Consider the following 18,979-nt stretch of genomic DNA (forward strand, 5'->3'; position numbering starts at 1 on the left):
GGGAATTAAGGGGTAGGGGTGTGGCGCGATATTGGGGAAGGGATGAGATTTTATATTTCTTCATAAGCATTAATCTTATTTTGTCAATTAGGAACATTCAGCACCCACCCGCTATCAAGGCAGCTGCCTATCATGTCATGCCCTACCTGCACAGGTGTGCTGGCTACTCAAATGATCCAATTAAGGAGGCCATTTAGTCAGCAGCAGCAGAAGTCCTGTGCCTGGACGCTCCAACAGCGGCCAGACACAAGCAGAAGCAGAAGCAGCAGAAGCACCACCTTTTGTTTTTTGGCTGCAGCAGCAGCAAGGCCCACAGGGCTGGCTAGCTGGCTAGCCAGCAAGCAGGTAGCAATGAAAGTAGGAATCTTTCTTTTTAACCCTGTAAGGGGGTGGTGCACTGTACCCGAAGATACTGCCATATCGGGTCAATGCATAGGGCGACGGAAGCAAGCTTCGAAATCGGCCCCCGTTCTCAAAAATCCATTTAATATATGGTCCCCAGATAGGGGACGTATCAGATATTAAACTGATAAGAACAGATACTACACTTGATCTTAGCCAAAAGGCCGAGAAGCGATAACCGTGAAAGGGGCGGGCCCAACAAGGTGCCCTTCATGGGCACTATCACTGCTTGCTGTCAGGGAGGCTGCCAGACAATTTTCCATGCACACTCTGGGCTGGGGGGCAGTCAACCACCAGTACACACAGCAGAACCTAAACCCATACCATTATTGCTAAGCAGCAAGACAGGGGCCCATTGCACTTCCACGGGGCCTTTTTAAATGCAATCCATAACCCGGATTTGCCAGGAACCCTTCTTACTCCTCCTACTTGCATGTGACACTGGGCTTAGGATCTGCATAGGAAACACACACACAAGCACACACCTACCTTTGTTGCCTGCAGATGCCTCCTTGGCTGTCCCCAAACGGTATCAAACCAACACCCACGGGAAGCTGTAAGCATAGAGGACATGCCTGCACCCCATTGGACTTACCTGTGTGGGTTAAACCCGGGTTATTTGACAACCTATGGCGGTGATGGTTCTGCTCAGGCAGAGCAGTGCTGATGCTCCTCATAAAGCTGTCGCTGCTGTGAAGGTTCTAGGTGACATCACAAATCCCTATGGTTACATACACAACAAAGCTGGGTTGTTGTTGTTTACACTCTGCAAGGCCTGTGGAAGTGAGTGACATCATAGCACTGTAGTTCTGAGGGTTCTAGATGGATGCAACAATCTCCTGTTGCTTCTATGAAGGCCATAATAGACGACATCACCAAACAGCTCCATAGTCACATACACAGCAAAGGAGAGATGTTGTTTACACCTAGTGATGTCAGTGGTATTGAGTGACATCACAGCACAGTGCTAAGGCTCCTGGGCCTGGACACAGCAGCGGCTGCAATATCTCAACGGAGAATACGTTTATATATATGTGTGTGTGTGCGCGTATATATATATATATATATATATATATATATATATATATATATGTTACGCCGAGCGCTCCGGGTCCCCGCTCCTCCCCGGAGCGCTCGCTACACTCTCCTCACTGCAGCGCTCCGGTCGGTTCCACTGACCCGGGGCGCTGCTATACCGCCTCCAGCCGGGATGCGATTCGCGATGCGGGTAGCGCCCGCTCGCGATGCGCACCCCGGCTCCCGTACCTGACTCGCTCTCCGTCAGTCCTGTCCCGGCGCGCGCGGCCCCGCTCCCTAGGGCGCGCGCGCGCCGGGTCTTTGCGATTTAAAGGGCCACTGCGCCGCTGATTGGCGCAGTGGTTCCAATTAGTGTTATCACCTGTGCACTTCCCTATATCACCTCACTTCCCCTTCACTCCCTCGCCGGATCTTGTTGCCATCGTGCCAGTGAAAGCGTTTCCTTGTGTGTTCCTAGCCTGTGTTCCAGACCTCCTGCCGTTGCCCCTGACTACGATCCTTGCTGCCTGCCCCGACCTTCTGCTACGTCCGACCTTGCTTCTGTCTACTCCCTTGTACCGCGCCTATCTTCAGCAGCCAGAGAGGTTGAGCCGTTGCTAGTGGATACGACCTGGTCACTACCGCCGCAGCAAGACCATCCCGCTTTGCGGCGGGCTCTGGTGAAAACCAGTAGTGACTTAGAACCGATCCACTAGCACGGTCCACGCCAATCCCTCTCTGGCACAGAGGATCCACTACCTGCCAGCCGGCATCGTGACAGTAGATCCGGCCATGGATCCCGCTGAAGTTCCTCTGCCAGTTGTCGCTGACCTCACCACGGTGGTCGCCCAGCAGTCACAACAGATAGCGCAACAAGGCCAACAGCTGTCTCAACTGACTGTTATGCTACAACAGTTACTACCACAGCTCCAGCAATCATCTCCTCCGCCAGCTCCTGCACCTCCTCCGCAGCGAGTGGCCGCTTCTGGACTACGACTATCCTTGCCGGATAAATTTGATGGGGACTCTAAGTTTTGCCGTGGCTTTCTTCCCCAATGTTCATTGCACTTGGAGATGATGTCGGACCAGTTCCCCACTGAAAGGTCTAAGGTGGCTTTCGTAGTCAGCCTTCTGTCTGGAAAAGCCCTGTCTTGGGCCACACCGCTCTGGGACCGCAATGACCCCGTCACTGCCTCTGTACACTCCTTCTTCTCGGAAATTCGAAGTGTCTTTGAGGAACCTGCCCGAGCCTCTTCTGCTGAGACTGCCCTGTTGAACCTGGTCCAGGGTAATTCTTCCGTTGGCGAGTATGCCGTACAATTCCGTACTCTTGCTTCAGAGTTATCCTGGAATAATGAGGCACTCTGCGCGACCTTCAAAAAAGGCCTATCCAGCAACATTAAAGATGTTCTGGCCGCACGAGAAATCCCTGCTAATCTACATGAACTCATTCACCTAGCCACTCGCATTGACATGCGTTTTTCCGAAAGGCGTCAGGAGCTCCGCCAGGATATGGACTCTGTTCGCACGAGGCGTTTCTTCTCCCCGGCTCCTCTCTCCTCTGGTCCCCTGCAATCTGTTCCTGTGCCTCCCGCCGTGGAGGCTATGCAGGTCGACCGGTCTCGCCTGACACCTCAAGAGAGGACACGACGCCGCATGGAGAATCTCTGCCTGTACTGTGCTAGTACCGAACACTTCCTGAAGGATTGTCCTATCCGTCCTCCCCGCCTGGAAAGACGTACGCTGACTCCGCACAAAAGTGAGACAGTCCTTGATGTCTACTCTGCTTCTCCACGTCTTACTGTGCCTGTGCGGATGTCTGCCTCTGCCTTCTCCTTCTCTGCTGTGGCCTTCTTGGACTCCGGATCTGCAGGAAATTTTATTTTGGCCTCTCTCGTCAACAGGTTCAACATCCCGGTGACCAGTCTCGCCAGACCCCTCTACATCAATTGTGTAAACAATGAAAGATTGGACTGTACCATACGTTTCCGCACGGAGCCCCTTCTAATGTGCATCGGATCTCATCACGAGAGGATTGAACTTTTGGTCCTCCCCAATTGCACTTCTGAAATTCTCCTTGGACTTCCCTGGCTTCAACTTCATTCCCCAACCCTGGATTGGTCCACTGGGGAGATCAGGAGTTGGGGGCCCTCTTGTTCCAAGGACTGCCTAAAACCGGTTCCCAGTAACCCTTGCCGTGACTCTGTGGTTCCTCCTGTAACCGGTCTCCCTAAGGCCTATATGGACTTTGCGGACGTTTTTTGCAAAAAACAAGCTGAGACTCTACCTCCTCACAGGCCTTATGATTGTCCTATTGACCTCCTCCCGGGCACTACTCCACCCCGGGGCAGAATCTATCCTCTGTCCGTCCCAGAGACTCTTGCCATGTCTGAATACGTCCAGGAAAATTTAAAAAAGGGCTTTATCCGTAAATCCTCCTCTCCTGCCGGAGCCGGATATTTCTTTGTGTCCAAAAAAGATGGCTCTCTACGTCCTTGCATTGACTACCGCGGTCTTAATAAAATCACGGTTAAGAACCGCTACCCCCTACCCCTCATCTCTGAACTCTTTGATCGCCTCCAAGGTGCCCACATTTTTACCAAACTGGACTTAAGAGGTGCTTATAATCTCATCCGCATCAGAGAGGGGGATGAATGGAAAACGGCATTTAACACCAGAGATGGACACTTTGAGTATCTGGTCATGCCCTTTGGCCTGTGCAACGCCCCTGCCGTCTTCCAAGACTTTGTTAATGAAATTTTTCGTGATCTCCTATACTCCTGTGTTGTTGTATATCTGGACAATATCCTGATTTTTTCTGCCAATCTAGAAGAACACCGCCAGCATGTCCGTATGGTTCTTCAGAGACTTCGTGACAATCAACTCTATGCCAAAATAGAGAAATGTCTGTTTGAATGCCAATCTCTTCCTTTCCTAGGATACTTGGTCTCTGGCCAGGGACTACAAATGGATCCAGACAAACTCTCTGCCGTCTTAGATTGGCCACGCCCCTCCGGACTCCGTGCCATCCAACGTTTTTTGGGGTTCGCCAATTATTACAGGCAATTTATTCCACATTTTTCTACCGTTGTGGCTCCTATTGTGGCTTTAACCAAAAAAAATGCCGATCCCAAGTCTTGGCCTCCTCAAGCGGAAGACGCCTTTAAACGGATCAAGTCTGCCTTTTCTTCGGCTCCCGTGCTCTCCAGACCTGACCCATCTAAACCCTTCCTATTGGAGGTTGATGCCTCCTCAGTGGGAGCTGGAGCTGTCCTTCTACAAAAAAACTCTTCCGGGCATGCTGTTACTTGTGGTTTTTTTTCTAGGACCTTCTCTCCGGCGGAGAGGAACTACTCCATCGGGGATCGAGAGCTTCTAGCCATTAAATTAGCACTTGAGGAATGGAGGCATCTGCTGGAGGGATCAAGATTTCCAGTTATTATTTACACCGATCACAAGAACCTCTCCTACCTCCAGTCTGCCCAACGGCTGAATCCTCGTCAGGCCAGGTGGTCTCTGTTCTTTGCCCGATTTAATTTTGAAATTCACTTTCGGCCTGCCGATAAGAACATTAGGGCCGATGCTCTCTCTCGTTCCTCAGATGCTTCTGAAGTTGAACTCTCTCCTCAACACATCATTCCTCCTGACTGCCTGATTTCCACTTCTCCAGCCTCCATCAGGCAAACTCCTCCAGGAAAGACCTTTGTTTCTCCACGCCAACGCCTCGGAATCCTCAAATGGGGTCACTCCTCCCATCTCGCAGGTCATGCGGGCATCAAGAAATCTGTGCAACTCATCTCTCGCTTCTATTGGTGGCCGACTCTAGAGACTGATGTGGTGGACTTTGTGCGAGCCTGCACTATCTGTGCCCGGGATAAGACTCCTCGCCAGAAGCCCGCTGGTTTTCTTCATCCTCTGCCTGTCCCCGAACAGCCTTGGTCTCTGATTGGTATGGATTTTATTACTGACTTACCCCCATCCCATGGCAACACTGTTATTTGGGTGGTCGTTGATCGATTCTCCAAAATGGCACATTTCATCCCTCTTCCTGGTCTTCCTTCAGCGCCTCAGTTGGCTAAACAATTTTTTGTACACATTTTTCGTCTTCACGGGTTGCCTACGCAGATCGTCTCGGATAGAGGCGTCCAATTCGTGTCTAAATTCTGGAGGGCTCTCTGTAAACAACTCAAGATTAAATTAAATTTTTCTTCTGCATATCATCCTCAATCCAATGGACTAGTAGAAAGAATTAACCAGGTCTTGGGTGATTATTTACGACATTTTGTTTCCTCCCGCCAGGATGACTGGGCAGATCTTCTACCTTGGGCCGAATTCTCGTATAATTTCAGAGTCTCTGAATCTTCCTCCAAATCCCCATTTTTCGTGGTGTACGGCCGTCACCCTCTTCCTCCCCTCCCTACCCCCTTGCCCTCTGGTCTGCCCGCTGTGGATGAAATTTCTCGTGATCTTTCCATCATATGGAGAGAGACCCAAAATTCTCTCTTACAGGCTTCTTCACGCATGAAGAAATTCGCGGATATGAAAAGAAGAGCTCCTCCCATTTTTTCCCCTGGAGACAAGGTATGGCTCTCCGCTAAATATGTCCGCTTCCGTGTCCCTAGCTATAAGTTGGGACCACGCTATCTTGGTCCTTTCAAAATTTTGCGCCAGATTAATCCTGTCTCTTACAAACTTCTTCTTCCTCCTTCTCTTCGTATTCCTAATGCCTTTCACGTTTCTCTTCTTAAACCACTTATCATTAACCGTTTCTCTCCCAAATCTGTTCCTCCCACTCCTGTCTCCGGCTCCTCGGACATCTTCTCCGTCAAAGAGATTTTAGCTTCAAAAAAGGTCAGAGGGAAAACCTTCTTTTTAGTAGATTGGGAGGGTTGTGGTCCAGAAGAGAGGTCCTGGGAACCTGAGGACAATATCCTGGACAAAAGTCTGGTCCTCAGGTTCTCAGGCTCCAAGAAGAGGGGGAGACCCAAGGGAGGGGGTACTGTTACGCCGAGCGCTCCGGGTCCCCGCTCCTCCCCGGAGCGCTCGCTACACTCTCCTCACTGCAGCGCTCCGGTCGGTTCCACTGACCCGGGGCGCTGCGATACCGCCTCCAGCCGGGATGCGATTCGCGATGCGGGTAGCGCCCGCTCGCGATGCGCACCCCGGCTCCCGTACCTGACTCGCTCTCCGTCAGTCCTCCGTCAGCTCTTACTTTTCTTTCACGTTTTTTTACGTTTTTCTCCTTTTCGCCTCTTTTCTGGGCGTATTATTCTTCTTTTTCTTCTTTTTTTTCGTCTAATGCATACCCCATCAGTGCAGCAATGCTTATTCAATACCGCCAGCAGATGGAGACACTGGGGGATAATTTTCTAAGGATTTATACTGATTTTTCCTGTCTGAATTTGTCGCACAGAAAGTTGCAGGCCAAATATGTGTGACATTTCTGCGACTTTAGCTTCTAGAGCATTTTTACAACATTATACATAGGTGCTGAATACATAAAAAGCGACTGTTCAGCAACAGACAAGTCGCATCGGCTGAAAGTAGGCCAGAATGTCAGTCCATGTTGGAGCAGGTTTAGATACAGTCTAAAGTATAGATCTCAAAGTCTGTGCACAGAATTTAGCAAGGGCCTCGCACCTTCTGATGCATCAGGTAGGTGCACAATAGCATAGCCTAACCCTCTGTACTTTGGTCTATATTGATGCGGGACATAGACAGCCAGCTGATGACCAATCCATTAGTGCAATGGATGGCTGGAAGCATTTGTCTTTGCCTTTGCAATACCACAGAAGCAATGCATGGTCAATGTACAGCAATGACACACCTGTGTGAACAGCCAGGAGACCCCCCCCCCCCCATGTTATGTTACATAGTTACATAGTTAGTACGGTCGAAAAAAGACATATGTCCATCAAGTTCAACCAGGGAATTAAGGGGTAGGGGTGTGGCGCGATATTGGGGAAGGGATGAGATTTTATATTTCTTCATAAGCATTAATCTTATTTTGTCAATTAGGAACATTCAGCACCCACCCGCTATCAAGGCAGCTGCCTATCATGTCATGCCCTACCTGCACAGGTGTGCTGGCTACTCAAATGATCCAATTAAGGAGGCCATTTAGTCAGCAGCAGCAGAAGTCCTGTGCCTGGACGCTCCAACAGCGGCCAGACACAAGCAGAAGCAGAAGCAGCAGAAGCAGCAGCAGCACCACCTTTTGTTTTTTGGCTGCAGCAGCAGCAAGGCCCACAGGGCTGGCTAGCTGGCTAGCCAGCAAGCAGGTAGCAATGAAAGTAGGAATCTTTCTTTTTAACCCTGTAAGGGGGTGGTGCACTGTACCCGAAGATACTGCCATATCGGGTCAATGCATAGGGCGACGGAAGCAAGCTTCGAAATCGGCCCCCGTTCTCAAAAATCCATTTAATATATGGTCCCCAGATAGGGGACGTATCAGATATTAAACTGATAAGAACAGATACTACACTTGATCTTAGCCAAAAGGCCGAGAAGCGATAACCGTGAAAGGGGCGGGCCCAACAAGGTGCCCTTCATGGGCACTATCACTGCTTGCTGTCAGGGAGGCTGCCAGACAATTTTCCATGCACACTCTGGGCTGGGGGGCAGTCAACCACCAGTACACACAGCAGAACCTAAACCCATACCATTATTGCTAAGCAGCAAGACAGGGGCCCATTGCACTCCCACGGGGCCTTTTTAAATGCAATCCATAACCCGGATTTGCCAGGAACCCTTCTTACTCCTCCTACTTGCATGTGACACTGGGCTTAGGATCTGCATAGGAAACACACACACAAGCACACACCTACCTTTGTTGCCTGCAGATGCCTCCTTGGCTGTCCCCAAACGGTATCAAACCAACACCCACGGGAAGCTGTAAGCATAGAGGACATGCCTGCACCCCATTGGACTTACCTGTGTGGGTTAAACCCGGGTTATTTGACAACCTATGGCGGTGATGGTTCTGCTCAGGCAGAGCAGTGCTGATGCTCCTCATAAAGCTGTCGCTGCTGTGAAGGTTCTAGGTGACATCACAAATCCCTATGGTTACATACACAACAAAGCTGGGTTGTTGTTGTTTACACTCTGCAAGGCCTGTGGAAGTGAGTGACATCATAGCACTGTAGTTCTGAGGGTTCTAGATGGATGCAACAATCTCCTGTTGCTTCTATGAAGGCCATAATAGACGACATCACCAAACAGCTCCATAGTCACATACACAGCAAAGGAGAGATGTTGTTTACACCTAGTGATGTCAGTGGTATTGAGTGACATCACAGCACAGTGCTAAGGCTCCTGGGCCTGGACACAGCAGCGGCTGCAATATCTCAACGGAGAATACGTTTATATATATGTGTGTGTGTGCGCGTATATATATATATATATATATATATATATATATATATATATATTTCTCCGCCGAAATCACTTTTAAACCCATTTCCACCTTTTTTTCCCTTCTCTTCCTCTTACTTTTTTTTCACGTTTTTTTACGTTTTTCTCCTTTTCGCCTCTTTTCTGGGCGTATTATTCTTCTTTTTCTTCTTTTTTTTCGTCTAATGCATACCCCATCAGTGCAGCAATGCTTATTCAATACCGCCAGCAGATGGAGACACTGGGGGATAATTTTCTAAGGATTTATACTGATTTTTCCTGTCTGAATTTGTCGCACAGAAAGTTGCAGGCCAAATATGTGTGACATTTCTGCGACTTTAGCTTCTAGAGCATTTTTACAACATTATACATAGGTGCTGAATACATAAAAAGCGACTGTTCAGCGACAGACAAGTCGCATCGGCTGAAAGTAGGCCAGAATGTCAGTCCATGTTGGAGCAGGTTTAGATACAGTCTAAAGTATAGATCTCAAAGTCTGTGCACAGAATTTAGCAAGGGCCTCGCACCTTCTGATGCATCAGGTAGGTGCACAATAGCATAGCCTAACCCTCTGTACTTTGGTCTATATTGATGCGGGACATAGACAGCCAGCTGATGACCAATCCATTAGTGCAATGGATGGCTGGAAGCATTTGTCTTTGCCTTTGCAATACCACAGAAGCAATGCATGGTCAATGTACAGCAATGACACACCTGTGTGAACAGCCAGGAGACCCCCCCCCCCCCCATGTTATGTTACATAGTTACATAGTTAGTACGGTCGAAAAAAGACATATGTCCATCAAGTTCAACCAGGGAATTAAGGGGTAGGGGTGTGGCGCGATATTGGGGAAGGGATGAGATTTTATATTTCTTCATAAGCATTAATCTTATTTTGTCAATTAGGAACATTCAGCACCCACCCGCTATCAAGGCAGCTGCCTATCATGTCATGCCCTACCTGCACAGGTGTGCTGGCTACTCAAATGATCCAATTAAGGAGGCCATTTAGTCAGCAGCAGCAGAAGTCCTGTGCCTGGACGCTCCAACAGCGGCCAGACACAAGCAGAAGCAGAAGCAGCAGAAGCAGCAGCAGCACCACCTTTTGTTTTTTGGCTGCAGCAGCAGCAAGGCCCACAGGGCTGGCTAGCTGGCTAGCCAGCAAGCAGGTAGCAATGAAAGTAGGAATCTTTCTTTTTAACCCTGTAAGGGGGTGGTGCACTGTACCCGAAGATACTGCCATATCGGGTCAATGCATAGGGCGACGGAAGCAAGCTTCGAAATCGGCCCCCGTTCTCAAAAATCCATTTAATATATGGTCCCCAGATAGGGGACGTATCAGATATTAAACTGATAAGAACAGATACTACACTTGATCTTAGCCAAAAGGCCGAGAAGCGATAACCGTGAAAGGGGCGGGCCCAACAAGGTGCCCTTCATGGGCACTATCACTGCTTGCTGTCAGGGAGGCTGCCAGACAATTTTCCATGCACACTCTGGGCTGGGGGGCAGTCAACCACCAGTACACACAGCAGAACCTAAACCCATACCATTATTGCTAAGCAGCAAGACAGGGGCCCATTGCACTCCCACGGGGCCTTTTTAAATGCAATCCATAACCCGGATTTGCCAGGAACCCTTCTTACTCCTCCTACTTGCATGTGACACTGGGCTTAGGATCTGCATAGGAAACACACACACAAGCACACACCTACCTTTGTTGCCTGCAGATGCCTCCTTGGCTGTCCCCAAACGGTATCAAACCAACACCCACGGGAAGCTGTAAGCATAGAGGACATGCCTGCACCCCATTGGACTTACCTGTGTGGGTTAAACCCGGGTTATTTGACAACCTATGGCGGTGATGGTTCTGCTCAGGCAGAGCAGTGCTGATGCTCCTCATAAAGCTGTCGCTGCTGTGAAGGTTCTAGGTGACATCACAAATCCCTATGGTTACATACACAACAAAGCTGGGTTGTTGTTGTTTACACTCTGCAAGGCCTGTGGAAGTGAGTGACATCATAGCACTGTAGTTCTGAGGGTTCTAGATGGATGCAACAATCTCCTGTTGCTTCTATGAAGGCCATAATAGACGACATCACCAAACAGCTCCATAGTCACATACACAGCAAAGGAGAGATGTTGTTTACACCTAGTGATGTCAGTGGTATTGAGTGACATCACAGCACAGTGCTAAGGCTCCTGGGCCTGGACACAGCAGCGGCTGCAATATCTCAACGGAGAATACGTTTATATATATGTGTGTGTGTGCGCGTATATATATATATATATATATATATATATATATATATATATATTTCTCCGCCGAAATCACTTTTAAACCCATTTCCACCTTTTTTTCCCTTCTCTTCCTCTTACTTTTTTTTCACGTTTTTTTACGTTTTTCTCCTTTTCGCCTCTTTTCTGGGCGTATTATTCTTCTTTTTCTTCTTTTTTTTCGTCTAATGCATACCCCATCAGTGCAGCAATGCTTATTCAATACCGCCAGCAGATGGAGACACTGGGGGATAATTTTCTAAGGATTTATACTGATTTTTCCTGTCTGAATTTGTCGCACAGAAAGTTGCAGGCCAAATATGTGTGACATTTCTGCGACTTTAGCTTCTAGAGCATTTTTACAACATTATACATAGGTGCTGAATACATAAAAAGCGACTGTTCAGCGACAGACAAGTCGCATCGGCTGAAAGTAGGCCAGAAGGTCAGTCCATGTTGGAGCAGGTTTAGATACAGTCTAAAGTATAGATCTCAAAGTCTGTGCACAGAATTTAGCAAGGGCCTCGCACCTTCTGATGCATCAGCTAGGTGCACAATAGCATAGCCTAACCCTCTGTACTTTGGTCTATATTGATGCGGGACATAGACAGCCAGCTGATGACCAATCCATTAGTGCAATGGATGGCTGGAAGCATTTGTCTTTGCCTTTGCAATACCACAGAAGCAATGCATGGTCAATGTACAGCAATGACACACCTGTGTGAACAGCCAGGAGACCCCCCCCCCCCCCCCATGTTATGTTACATAGTTACATAGTTAGTACGGTCGAAAAAAGACATATGTCCATCAAGTTCAACCAGGGAATTAAGGGGTAGGGGTGTGGCGCGATATTGGGGAAGGGATGAGATTTTATATTTCTTCATAAGCATTAATCTTATTTTGTCAATTAGGAACATTCAGCACCCACCCGCTATCAAGGCAGCTGCCTATCATGTCATGCCCTACCTGCACAGGTGTGCTGGCTACTCAAATGATCCAATTAAGGAGGCCATTTAGTCAGCAGCAGCAGAAGTCCTGTGCCTGGACGCTCCAACAGCGGCCAGACACAAGCAGAAGCAGAAGCAGCAGAAGCAGCAGCAGCACCACCTTTTGTTTTTTGGCTGCAGCAGCAGCAAGGCCCACAGGGCTGGCTAGCTGGCTAGCCAGCAAGCAGGTAGCAATGAAAGTAGGAATCTTTCTTTTTAACCCTGTAAGGGGGTGGTGCACTGTACCCGAAGATACTGCCATATCGGGTCAATGCATAGGGCGACGGAAGCAAGCTTCGAAATCGGCCCCCGTTCTCAAAAATCCATTTAATATATGGTCCCCAGATAGGGGACGTATCAGATATTAAACTGATAAGAACAGATACTACACTTGATCTTAGCCAAAAGGCCGAGAAGCGATAACCGTGAAAGGGGCGGGCCCAACAAGGTGCCCTTCATGGGCACTATCACTGCTTGCTGTCAGGGAGGCTGCCAGACAATTTTCCATGCACACTCTGGGCTGGGGGGCAGTCAACCACCAGTACACACAGCAGAACCTAAACCCATACCATTATTGCTAAGCAGCAAGACAGGGGCCCATTGCACTCCCACGGGGCCTTTTTAAATGCAATCCATAACCCGGATTTGCCAGGAACCCTTCTTACTCCTCCTACTTGCATGTGACACTGGGCTTAGGATCTGCATAGGAAACACACACACAAGCACACACCTACCTTTGTTGCCTGCAGATGCCTCCTTGGCTGTCCCCAAACGGTATCAAACCAACACCCACGGGAAGCTGTAAGCATAGAGGACATGCCTGCACCCCATTGGACTTACCTGTGTGGGTTAAACCCGGGTTATTTGACAACCTATGGCGGTGATGGTTCTGCTCAGGCAGAGCAGTGCTGATGCTCCTCATAAAGCTGTCGCTGCTGTGAAGGTTCTAGGTGACATCACAAATCCCTATGGTTACATACACAACAAAGCTGGGTTGTTTTTGTTTACACTCTGCAAGGCCTGTGGAAGTGAGTGACATCATAGCACTGTAGTTCTGAGGGTTCTAGATGGATGCAACAATCTCCTGTTGCTTCTATGAAGGCCATAATAGACGACATCACCAAACAGCTCCATAGTCACATACACAGCAAAGGAGAGATGTTGTTTACACCTAGTGATGTCAGTGGTATTGAGTGACATCACAGCACAGTGCTAAGGCTCCTGGGCCTGGACACAGCAGCGGCTGCAATATCTCAACGGAGAATACGTTTATATATATGTGTGTGTGTGCGCGTATATATATATATATATATATATATATATATATATATATATATATTCTCCGCCGAAATCACTTTTAAACCCATTTCCACCTTTTTTTCCCTTCTCTTCCTCTTACTTTTATTTCACGTTTTTTTACGTTTTTCTCCTTTTCGCCTCTTTTCTGGGCGTATTATTCTTCTTTTTCTTCTTTTTTTTCGTCTAATGCATACCCCATCAGTGCAGCAATGCTTATTCAATACCGCCAGCAGATGGAGACACTGGGGGATAATTTTCTAAGGATTTATACTGATTTTTCCTGTCTGAATTTGTCGCACAGAAAGTTGCAGGCCAAATATGTGTGACATTTCTGCGACTTTAGCTTCTAGAGCATTTTTACAACATTATACATAGGTGCTGAATACATAAAAAGCGACTGTTCAGCGACAGACAAGTCGCATCGGCTGAAAGTAGGCCAGAATGTCAGTCCATGTTGGAGCAGGTTTAGATACAGTCTAAAGTATAGATCTCAAAGTCTGTGCACAGAATTTAGCAAGGGCCTCGCACCTTCTGATGCATCAGGTAGGTGCACAATAGCATAGCCTAACCCTCTGTACTTTGGTCTATATTGATGCGGGACATAGACAGCCAGCTGATGACCAATCCATTAGTGCAATGGATGGCTGGAAGCATTTGTCTTTGCCTTTGCAATACCACAGAAGCAATGCATGGTCAATGTACAGCAATGACACACCTGTGTGAACAGCCAGGAGACCCCCCCCCCCCCCCATGTTATGTTACATAGTTACATAGTTAGTACGGTCGAAAAAAGACATATGTCCATCAAGTTCAACCAGGGAATTAAGGGGTAGGGGTGTGGCGCGATATTGGGGAAGGGATGAGATTTTATATTTCTTCATAAGCATTAATCTTATTTTGTCAATTAGGAACATTCAGCACCCACCCGCTATCAAGGCAGCTGCCTATCATGTCATGCCCTACCTGCACAGGTGTGCTGGCTACTCAAATGATCCAATTAAGGAGGCCATTTAGTCAGCAGCAGCAGAAGTCCTGTGCCTGGACGCTCCAACAGCGGCCAGACACAAGCAGAAGCAGAAGCAGCAGAAGCAGCAGCAGCACCACCTTTTGTTTTTTGGCTGCAGCAGCAGCAAGGCCCACAGGGCTGGCTAGCTGGCTAGCCAGCAAGCAGGTAGCAATGAAAGTAGGAATCTTTCTTTTTAACCCTGTAAGGGGGTGGTGCACTGTACCCGAAGATACTGCCATATCGGGTCAATGCATAGGGCGACGGAAGCAAGCTTCGAAATCGGCCCCGTTCTCAAAAATCCATTTAATATATGGTCCCCAGATAGGGGACGTATCAGATATTAAACTGATAAGAACAGATACTACACTTGATCTTAGCCAAAAGGCCGAGAAGCGATAACCGTGAAAGGGGCGGGCCCAACAAGGTGCCCTTCATGGGCACTATCACTGCTTGCTGTCAGGGAGGCTGCCAGACAATTTTCCATGCACACTCTGGGCTGGGGGGCAGTCAACCACCAGTACACACAGCAGAACCTAAACCCATACCATTATTGCTAAGCAGCAAGACAGGGGCCCATTGCACTCCCACGGGGCCTTTTTAAATGCAATCCATAACCCGGATTTGCCAGGAACCCTTCTTACTCCTCCTACTTGCATGTGACACTGGGCTTAGGATCTGCATAGGAAACACACACACAAGCACACACCTACCTTTGTTGCCTGCAGATGCCTCCTTGGCTGTCCCCAAACGGTATCAAACCAACACCCACGGGAAGCTGTAAGCATAGAGGACATGCCTGCACCCCATTGGACTTACCTGTGTGGGTTAAACCCGGGTTATTTGACAACCTATGGCGGTGATGGTTCTGCTCAGGCAGAGCAGTGCTGATGCTCCTCATAAAGCTGTCGCTGCTGTGAAGGTTCTAGGTGACATCACAAATCCCTATGGTTACATACACAACAAAGCTGGGTTGTTGTTGTTTACACTCTGCAAGGCCTGTGGAAGTGAGTGACATCATAGCACTGTAGTTCTGAGGGTTCTAGATGGATGCAACAATCTCCTGTTGCTTCTATGAAGGCCATAATAGACGACATCACCAAACAGCTCCATAGTCACATACACAGCAAAGGAGAGATGTTGTTTACACCTAGTGATGTCAGTGGTATTGAGTGACATCACAGCACAGTGCTAAGGCTCCTGGGCCTGGACACAGCAGCGGCTGCAATATCTCAACGGAGAATACGTTTATATATATGTGTGTGTGTGCGCGTATATATATATATATATATATATATATATATATATATATATATATATATTTCTCCGCCGAAATCACTTTTAAACCCATTTCCACCTTTTTTTCCCTTCTCTTCCTCTTACTTTTTTTTCACGTTTTTTTACGTTTTTCTCCTTTTCGCCTCTTTTCTGGGCGTATTATTCTTCTTTTTCTTCTTTTTTTTCGTCTAATGCATACCCCATCAGTGCAGCAATGCTTATTCAATACCGCCAGCAGATGGAGACACTGGGGGATAATTTTCTAAGGATTTATACTGATTTTTCCTGTCTGAATTTGTCGCACAGAAAGTTGCAGGCCAAATATGTGTGACATTTCTGCGACTTTAGCTTCTAGAGCATTTTTACAACATTATACATAGGTGCTGAATACATAAAAAGCGACTGTTCAGCGACAGACAAGTCGCATCGGCTGAAAGTAGGCCAGAATGTCAGTCCATGTTGGAGCAGGTTTAGATACAGTCTAAAGTATAGATCTCAAAGTCTGTGCACAGAATTTAGCAAGGGCCTCGCACCTTCTGATGCATCAGGTAGGTGCACAATAGCATAGCCTAACCCTCTGTACTTTGGTCTATATTGATGCGGGACATAGACAGCCAGCTGATGACCAATCCATTAGTGCAATGGATGGCTGGAAGCATTTGTCTTTGCCTTTGCAATACCACAGAAGCAATGCATGGTCAATGTACAGCAATGACACACCTGTGTGAACAGCCAGGAGACCCCCCCCCCCCCATGTTATGTTACATAGTTACATAGTTAGTACGGTCGAAAAAAGACATATGTCCATCAAGTTCAACCAGGGAATTAAGGGGTAGGGGTGTGGCGCGATATTGGGGAAGGGATGAGATTTTATATTTCTTCATAAGCATTAATCTTATTTTGTCAATTAGGAACATTCAGCACCCACCCGCTATCAAGGCAGCTGCCTATCATGTCATGCCCTACCTGCACAGGTGTGCTGGCTACTCAAATGATCCAATTAAGGAGGCCATTTAGTCAGCAGCAGCAGAAGTCCTGTGCCTGGACGCTCCAACAGCGGCCAGACACAAGCAGAAGCAGAAGCAGCAGAAGCAGCAGAAGCAGCAGCAGCACCACCTTTTGTTTTTTGGCTGCAGCAGCAGCAAGGCCCACAGGGCTGGCTAGCTGGCTAGCCAGCAAGCAGGTAGCAATGAAAGTAGGAATCTTTCTTTTTAACCCTGTAAGGGGGTGGTGCACTGTACCCGAAGATACTGCCATATCGGGTCAATGCATAGGGCGACGGAAGCAAGCTTCGAAATCGGCCCCCGTTCTCAAAAATCCATTTAATATATGGTCCCCAGATAGGGGACGTATCAGATATTAAACTGATAAGAACAGATACTACACTTGATCTTAGCCAAAAGGCCGAGAAGCGATAACCGTGAAAGGGGCGGGCCCAACAAGGTGCCCTTCATGGGCACTATCACTGCTTGCTGTCAGGGAGGCTGCCAGACAATTTTCCATGCACACTCTGGGCTGGGGGGCAGTCAACCACCAGTACACACAGCAGAACCTAAACCCATACCATTATTGCTAAGCAGCAAGACAGGGGCCCATTGCACTCCCACGGGGCCTTTTTAAATGCAATCCATAACCCGGATTTGCCAGGAACCCTTCTTACTCCTCCTACTTGCATGTGACACTGGGCTTAGGATCTGCATAGGAAACACACACACAAGCACACACCTACCTTTGTTGCCTGCAGATGCCTCCTTGGCTGTCCCCAAACGGTATCAAACCAACACCCACGGGAAGCTGTAAGCATAGAGGACATGCCTGCACCCCATTGGACTTACCTGTGTGGGTTAAACCCGGGTTATTTGACAACCTATGGCGGTGATGGTTCTGCTCAGGCAGAGCAGTGCTGATGCTCCTCATAAAGCTGTCGCTGCTGTGAAGGTTCTAGGTGACATCACAAATCCCTATGGTTACATACACAACAAAGCTGGGTTGTTGTTGTTTACACTCTGCAAGGCCTGTGGAAGTGAGTGACATCATAGCACTGTAGTTCTGAGGGTTCTAGATGGATGCAACAATCTCCTGTTGCTTCTATGAAGGCCATAATAGACGACATCACCAAACACTCCATAGTCACATACACAGCAAAGGAGAGATGTTGTTTACACCTAGTGATGTCAGTGGTATTGAGTGACATCACAGCACAGTGCTAAGGCTCCTGGGCCTGGACACAGCAGCGGCTGCAATATCTCAACGGAGAATACGTTTATATATATGTGTGTGTGTGCGCGTATATATATATATATATATATATATATATATATATATATATTTCTCCGCCGAAATCACTTTTAAACCCATTTCCACCTTTTTTTCCCTTCTCTTCCTCTTACTTTTTTTTCACGTTTTTTTACGTTTTTCTCCTTTTCGCCTCTTTTCTGGGCGTATTATTCTTCTTTTTCTTCTTTTTTTTCGTCTAATGCATACCCCATCAGTGCAGCAATGCTTATTCAATACCGCCAGCAGATGGAGACACTGGGGGATAATTTTCTAAGGATTTATACTGATTTTTCCTGTCTGAATTTGTCGCACAGAAAGTTGCAGGCCAAATATGTGTGACATTTCTGCGACTTTAGCTTCTAGAGCATTTTTACAACATTATACATAGGTGCTGAATACATAAAAAGCGACTGTTCAGCGACAGACAAGTCGCATCGGCTGAAAGTAGGCCAGAATGTCAGTCCATGTTGGAGCAGGTTTAGATACAGTCTAAAGTATAGATCTCAAAGTCTGTGCACAGAATTTAGCAAGGGCCTCGCACCTTCTGATGCATCAGGTAGGTGCACAATAGCATAGCCTAACCCTCTGTACTTTGGTCTATATTGATGCGGGACATAGACAGCCAGCTGATGACCAATCCATTAGTGCAATGGATGGCTGGAAGCATTTGTCTTTGCCTTTGCAATACCACAGAAGCAATGCATGGTCAATGTACAGCAATGACACACCTGTGTGAACAGCCAGGAGACCCCCCCCCCCCCCCCCATGTTATGTTACATAGTTACATAGTTAGTACGGTCGAAAAAAGACATATGTCCATCAAGTTCAACCAGGGAATTAAGGGGTAGGGGTGTGGCGCGATATTGGGGAAGGGATGAGATTTTATATTTCTTCATAAGCATTAATCTTATTTTGTCAATTAGGAACATTCAGCACCCACCCGCTATCAAGGCAGCTGCCTATCATGTCATGCCCTACCTGCACAGGTGTGCTGGCTACTCAAATGATCCAATTAAGGAGGCCATTTAGTCAGCAGCAGCAGAAGTCC

At 47.8% G+C, this 18,979-nt stretch overlaps 6 non-coding genes across 6 annotated transcripts; all 6 read right to left on the bottom strand.

Annotated features, from left to right (window-relative positions):
• Positions 1-387: 387 nt before the first annotated feature.
• Positions 388-578, bottom strand: LOC130330465 (U2 spliceosomal RNA). Its single transcript, XR_008873613.1, has one exon. It is a non-coding gene; the product is annotated as a U2 spliceosomal RNA (small nuclear RNA).
• Positions 579-7,742: 7,164 nt separating this feature from the next.
• Positions 7,743-7,933, bottom strand: LOC130330466 (U2 spliceosomal RNA). The gene has a single exon (XR_008873614.1). It is a non-coding gene; the product is annotated as a U2 spliceosomal RNA (small nuclear RNA).
• Positions 7,934-10,022: 2,089 nt separating this feature from the next.
• On the bottom strand, positions 10,023-10,213 carry LOC130330467 (U2 spliceosomal RNA). Its single transcript, XR_008873615.1, has one exon. It is a non-coding gene; the product is annotated as a U2 spliceosomal RNA (small nuclear RNA).
• Positions 10,214-12,304: 2,091 nt separating this feature from the next.
• On the bottom strand, positions 12,305-12,495 carry LOC130330468 (U2 spliceosomal RNA). Its single transcript, XR_008873616.1, has one exon. It is a non-coding gene; the product is annotated as a U2 spliceosomal RNA (small nuclear RNA).
• Positions 12,496-14,586: 2,091 nt separating this feature from the next.
• On the bottom strand, positions 14,587-14,776 carry LOC130330398 (U2 spliceosomal RNA). The gene has a single exon (XR_008873563.1). It is a non-coding gene; the product is annotated as a U2 spliceosomal RNA (small nuclear RNA).
• Positions 14,777-16,879: 2,103 nt separating this feature from the next.
• Positions 16,880-17,070, bottom strand: LOC130330469 (U2 spliceosomal RNA). Its single transcript, XR_008873617.1, has one exon. It is a non-coding gene; the product is annotated as a U2 spliceosomal RNA (small nuclear RNA).
• Between the last annotated feature and the right edge of the window lie 1,909 nt (positions 17,071-18,979).

Source organism: Hyla sarda, unplaced genomic scaffold (assembly GCF_029499605.1).
Source record: "Hyla sarda isolate aHylSar1 unplaced genomic scaffold, aHylSar1.hap1 scaffold_335, whole genome shotgun sequence".
In the NCBI taxonomy this organism is placed as follows: Eukaryota; Metazoa; Chordata; class Amphibia; order Anura; family Hylidae; genus Hyla; species Hyla sarda.